Here is a 6,606-nt window from a genome sequence, read left to right on the forward strand (position 1 = left end):
AGGCTATTTTAGACATCATGGACCCACGCCACTGAGAGAGAGAGGGACCTTCAACTCACCTCAGTATTCAAGGGGAAGCCAGGATAGAGCTCAGAGAAGGTGTGATGGGCTCATGGTAGCCCACATGAGGGAGATGATGTGTTATAGTATTTTATAGAGAGAAGTTTTCCTAAGTGCTGAAGGTTTCGAGGCCAGGTATATCACATGGCTGTAGTCCAGTTGGGAAGCAACGAACATGTGAATAACGAGGCCAATTGATTGTCTTTCACGATGGGATGGAGTTTCTTAGCCAGGCAGAGATGGTAGAAAGCATTATTGAGGGATGCTGCTATGTGAGAGTTCAGCATCAGTGTGGAACCCAGGAGCACTCCTAGACTGCAGACTGAACTGACCAATTGCGGGTATAAGCCTCCCACCACAGGCGGCTGCACTATGGCTGCAAACTCATCAAAACACTTTCCTCTGCCCACCAACACAGTAGCATAGCTGGGGGGAGTAGAGGGAGCGGCCGCTCCCCCCAGGCACATTCACCAAAAGTAGCAACTTTCCGTGCAGCCAGCACTGGGCTCCGGAGCTGAATTTTGCTGGCTCTCGGCTCTGCATCGCCCTCCCGCATCCCCAGCCCGGCTCGCTCCGGGGCTGCAGGCGGTGGCGGCTGGTTGCCTGGCTCCCCAGCTAGGAGGAGGAGGAGGATCCTGCCCACCCGCAACAGTCCAGCTCTCTCAGCCAATCCCCGCTTGGCACATGCTGCGCAGGCAGGGGTGGGCTCTGCTGGGCGGTGAAGGGGCAGCAGCGCAGCACCCCAGTGCGTCGGGGGGGAGGGGCGCTGAGGAGCAGCAGGTGCGTGGAGAAAGCTCGCCACTGCTGCAGGTTGTTGAGGGACAGAAGGGAACTGAGCACTCAGGACTGGGCGAGGACTGAAGGTAACTGCTCCTAATACCCCCTCGCCCCCTTTACACACACACACATGTATAAGAAGTTAAAATTGGAAATGCAGTTTTGTGAGACCTGTATTTATAATTTTTTTCACTGCTCAGAAAGAAACCTGTTTCCCACAAACTAGAAAAAAACACAGTTTTGTAGGGGAGATGGAATTTTTTTGGTGTGAAAAAAGTATTAAGGCTTAATTTTTCAAATAATGACAAGATTGATTAATATGGAAGGTAATGACTGACTTCTGCCTCATTGGCTCAGTTTCTTAAGAGTTTTTAGATCACAATGAAAGATAATTCAGAGTAGTTCAGAAAGATTGTTCATAAAGATGGTATGTTCTTGAACTAAAACTAAATCTGATCTAACATAAAAAAAATTCTCTTAACAATGTCACCTAGAACGTCAGCATTTTAGGGAAAGAGTTTAAGCAATGCAATCATTCATTAACTCAGTAATAATATTGGCTTACAGACTCTGTCTATACAAAGCTGTAAAACCACATAACTGATTTCCCCCCCTCCCTTTGCCTTTCTCCTTTCATTGCAGTCCTTGATCTTGGTGACAAATCTGTAGAGAATTATGAAACTGGTCTAGGCGAGAGAATGTCTCACTATAAAACACTGGAAAGCTGTGTATATGTTGGAGTCTACTATATACTGGCATTGATCTAGGTGCAGAACTCTCATGGACATCACTGGTTTTGTGCAAAAATTTAGGATAGAATGTTAAAGACTTTTTTTTTTTAAACAAGAAATACTTTAGTGCATTCTTTTATACACAAAGTGTACTCATTTCCAGGAGAACCAGAAGTGTGACAGATTCTATGGATCAGATACAGGGCTGTATCTAAACTGTGCTTCGTGCAGCTTGTGAAGGAAAGAGGGGTGAAGGTGCTTTAAGGTGACAGTTGTGTCTCCTCAGTCTCACTGTTGACTAGCTGCACACCCAGTGCTCAGAATTGCCTGCTAAATGCTTCAGCCATGTCACTTTTTCACTTAGCTATATCCTGAATAGTGGTGACTGGGAATGGGGCGGGGCGGGGGAGTGTCGCAGATGCCAATTTGAGGTGAATCTGGTTAATAATTATTCTCTAAATTCAGCTTTCTTCTTTCTCTCTCTGTGAATTATCACTAATTCAAAATAGTAGTGTGCAAGTTGACTGGATAATGGTAATAGCATAATCTCTTGTTATAACATTGTAAACCCTACTACCTGATTTTTATATTAAACACTTACTATATGTAATACAATAAATATGACAGAAACAAAACCTAGGAAAACGTTATTCTGTCTGCATCTTATTTAAAGTTTTCCAGTAATCTTCTCTTGCTTCAGAATGCCTCATGCGTCACCCATACTGTTTGCAATAGGATTCAACCTGTGGCTTGGCTGCTGACTCTTTACTGCTTCCTGAAGAGCTGGGAGCTCAATATTCATCTCAGATAGATACTATACGCAGAAGCACTACTCTGTATATATTGAGGCGGATGGAGAATTATTGACCTTGTGCATATGTAATGGTGTTTGGTGTTTGTAAGACAAGGTATAATAATCACACTTCCAAATTGCAATGGAACTGTGGCAAAGTTCCTGTTTAGTGTGAGAGATGTTACTTACACCTAGATGCACTCCCCTTCCCCACCCCCAGCCCTACCCATGCTGACTTGGGAATATCACTGCTGTAGTGTTAGCTTTTAAGAGAGCTTCACATGCACCACTTCTAGTAGTACGGTAAGTTAAAACAAGCTATAGTACATTGGGACATTAATACTCTATTACAGTGTTTGTATTAGCATATTAAAGCAATAACACTTAACAGACCAGTATATCCAGGACATTACTAGCACACTTTTCACCCACCGATACCTAGTAGTTGCACTGTTATCTCCCATAGCTACTTACACTGCAGCTTTTTTGTTAAAACTAAATTGGGAAGACAGACTGCTGATTCAGAACTTGTTTAATGGTTACTTTATTGCTAAAGGGTATAGTGGGGTGTAGGCTTGGAGGGAGGAAGGTTTTTATGTTGTAGGCAAGATCAGGTGTTTTATCCAAAACCAGAATATGAATGGTGCTGGCAGGCCGGCTCCAGGCACCAGCATTCCAAGCAGGTGCTTGGAGCGACAATCTGCAAGGGGCAGCAGTCCCTGTGTTTTTGCCCATAAGCAGTGCACCAAATTGCCACCGCGGATGGCAGGGGCAATCCGTGTGCGTTAGGGCGGCACTTGCGTTTCCGCAGCGGCGGCAATTCAGCAGCAGCATCTATGTTTCAGCTGCCTGCGGCGGCAATTCGGCGCACTGCTTGGGGCGGCAAAAACAGTTAGAGCCAGCCCTGGGTGCTGGTCTTCTTGGTGGCTAACCTTGAATTATTGTCAAAAGTTAGAAGGTGCACTCTTCTCTTTCCTCACATTTTGGTTGAGGAGTCCATTGATAAAGGGATTGGCCTCAAATACCTGGTGGTAGGACTCTTCCATGGTGTAGTTTTCATCTTAGGTGGCCTGGTCCTAATTATATTAAGCATGCTCTTTAGTCTTTGTAATTATCTGTTATAACTCTGTAAGCTTGTTATGAAGGCAGGAATAAAATAAAAGTAGCTGCAATAGTTGCACAGTTAACAAAAACTGAAAATTTACATAATTTAAATCAGATTCCTAATTTTAATTTTGCTTAATAAATAAGTCCATAAGAAAACTCTGTTGGGAAACTGCTAACAGGTTTATTTAGAAAACTGCACTTCTCCTATATAGGTCATAAGGATCCTACCTGTCTGAAGACTGGCTGCTCTTTCTTTCTTTGATCTGCAGAGTGACTGATGGGTTTCAGATATCAGTTGTGGGTACAGGAGGGTTTCATTGCATCTTCTCTCTTGGCCCCAGCTACGGTTCTCCCTTCTTGTTGCATTGATAGTGGGTGGGTGTGACTCACCTTTTTTTTTAGATCATATATGCTAGGGACAGTCGTGTCCTCTTCTCCTCTCCTGATGTCGGTGTAGATGCAGGCAGTGCAAAATGTACTACAGTCACATAGTATCTCAAATGCAAAGCTGCATTTCACTGATCTGAGGTTGAAGAACAATGTGGAACTAGCTATTTTACGGGATGTCTAGATTTCATTCCTGTAGCAGGAAGGGGGGGGGGGTGAGAGAGAGAGAGAGATGCCTTTTTGGTGACTTTAGTATTACGATCTATTATAAATAAAGTGCATTTCATTGACTGATTTTAAAATGAAATTAGTAACTGGAAAAAATGGCCAGTATTTTTTTTAAACCTGTGACAATTATAAACTACTGTAATCTGTCATTTACTTTCTAGAATCTAAGTATATCTAAGTATAATCTAAAGTTCTTCTGCAAAACGCTGGCTGTGCAAACCCTTCCGTGGCTTGATCATTCTTGTGTTCTTATTTTAAGTACAAAATAAATATGTATAGTGAATTTAAAAGTATGTAATTAGTAATTTGATATGTCAGGTGGTGCCTTTTTTATGTGTTCGCTCTCCCTGATATTAGAACCTGGCTACGCCACTGCACCAACATGGCTTTTCTCTAGTTCAGGTTCAGCATAAGTCAGCTGCTCTTCTTCTTGTCCGCTCTTATAAAATGGGTCAACACATCTGTTGGGAAGGGAGGCATTAAATATGCCCCCACTGCAGCACATGTGTTTACCAATACCACTGCAGGTGTTTGGAGATCCACCAACCCCAAAGTGCCTTTCAATTTGCTGTTAAAATCACAAACACAAAATTTTTCAGGTGCATTGGCCTTCATTATGCCACAAACTGTTAATGTTTCTAAGTATGTTGTGTTTAATTTTTCATAAATAAGACCCATGTGTTTCTGCCTTTAGCGCACATCCAAAAGCAGCTTTCAGTATTCCAGACAGATGCCTCCTCCTTCATGGTGTTACAACACAGATTTAACCAGGAGCCATGGGAGCTCTGAGCCCTTTAAATCCCAGCCCCAGCCCGGCCGCCAGAGCTGCGGGTGGGATTCAAAGGGCTCTGGGCTGCCCACTGCGGCAGGGAGCCCAGAGCCCTTTAAATCCCTGCCGCGGAAGCCAGTGCAGTCCGGCATGGTGTACTGGCTCTTGCCGGTACGCCGTTCCGGACTGGACCGACTTACTCTCACCTCTGATCGGATGCTAAACATGTTAGCAGCATTGATGACCTCAGAGGTGAGGCAGGCACCCCCGAAGGCAAGACAACAAATGGGAGATAATGATGGGAAGCCCGACAATAACGATCAAATGATAACAGCAGAAAACCCCAAGATTAACACCACTTAAGGACTAATGATTATAGGATGACATTGCAAAATGCATGGACTCGAATGGGAATTTACAACTATAAAGCTGGGGTGTTTGCCATGGAACTCTGGGTTCAGTCCTGAAAAGCCTAAGAGCATCGGATCGTGACCGACAGAGCCCAGCTCCTCACTCGTGCTCAATCTAATTGGCCATTAGATTGACTTGCGCTACAACAGACTGGTAACTATAAACATCAAGTGGCAGAACTGTGTGTGTGTGTGTGTGTGTGTGTGTGTGTGTGTGTGTGTGTGTGTGTGTGTGTGTGTGTGTGTAAAGCATATGCTAACTTGTACTTTCAATAAATGGGGCGTATTTGCCTTTTCCCCCTGAAAAAATCCCATGTGCTTTGTATGAGCATAACGGCCTCGCTTCCTCCATATCCATATATGGTTTCATACACGCTCTCATTGTTCTTACTTATAGCCTTCCTCTTCTAGAATCAAACCTACATGTTTCTGCCAGGAAGTTCTCGAAATTCCTCGCTTTCTCACTCCATAATATCTTTCAGACAGGTAAATCTTATTTTTGATGTTCATTATTCATTCTTTCCATATGTTCAAACCATCTTAACTTTCCAATTATTATCCTGTTTGCAATTTAATTTTAAAATTTATATTATCTTCTTATCCTAACACTTACCCTATTAATCAATGTTCTCCCACACATATTTCTCAATAAAAGCATTCCCACTGTATTTATTCAGCTTTCATCCTAATATCATAAATTAAATATATACCCAGAGTAATGGAATTTATATTATTTTTATGCCTAACTTACAGATGGCGTAGCGAGGCCCAATCGACATATTTATCAAGCAGAGACATCCAGTTGCTGAACATGCAAGTAATTCTGAATCAGATAATGGCAATGTAAATAAAACGAAAGTATTGTTAACAAAAAGACTTTGTACTAGCTTTACTCAGAAATATGACTCCTCATACATTCAGTTCGGTTATGTAGCCACGAATGATGGTGGAGTGCCAAAACCACAGTGCGTTATTTGTGGCGATGTGTTGGCTAATGACGCAATGAAGCCATCAAACTCAAGAGGCATTTAAATACAAAACATAATGAAATTAGTTCAAAGCCGAAAGAGTTCTTCGAAAGAAAGCATGTTGATTTAAAAGGCTGTCAGAAACAGATCTTTGAAGTGTCACACACAGATACTTGTGCTTTGTGAGCTTCTTATAAAGTAGCACTTTGCGTTGCTAAGGTTAAAATGCCATACACAATTGGTGAGACACTAGTGATAGGCTGCATTAAAGATGTCTGCATGGAATACTGGGCAAGCTGGCAGCAAAGAAAGTGGCTCAGCTGCCACTTTCAAAGGCAGTGTAGCTTGATGAATTCATGACCTGGCTCACGATATG

At 42.8% G+C, this 6,606-nt stretch overlaps 1 long non-coding RNA gene across 1 annotated transcript; it reads left to right on the plus strand.

The window, feature by feature from the left end:
- The first annotated feature begins 772 nt into the window (after positions 1–772).
- LOC115655976 lies at positions 773–6,405 on the plus strand. Its single transcript, XR_004001557.1, has 3 exons — positions 773–923; positions 5,674–5,748; positions 6,016–6,405. It is a non-coding gene; the product is annotated as an uncharacterized LOC115655976 (long non-coding RNA).
- The last annotated feature ends 201 nt before the right edge of the window (positions 6,406–6,606 follow it).

This window comes from Gopherus evgoodei, chromosome 8 (genome assembly GCF_007399415.2).
Source record: "Gopherus evgoodei ecotype Sinaloan lineage chromosome 8, rGopEvg1_v1.p, whole genome shotgun sequence".
NCBI classification, from domain to species: Eukaryota; Metazoa; Chordata; order Testudines; family Testudinidae; genus Gopherus; species Gopherus evgoodei.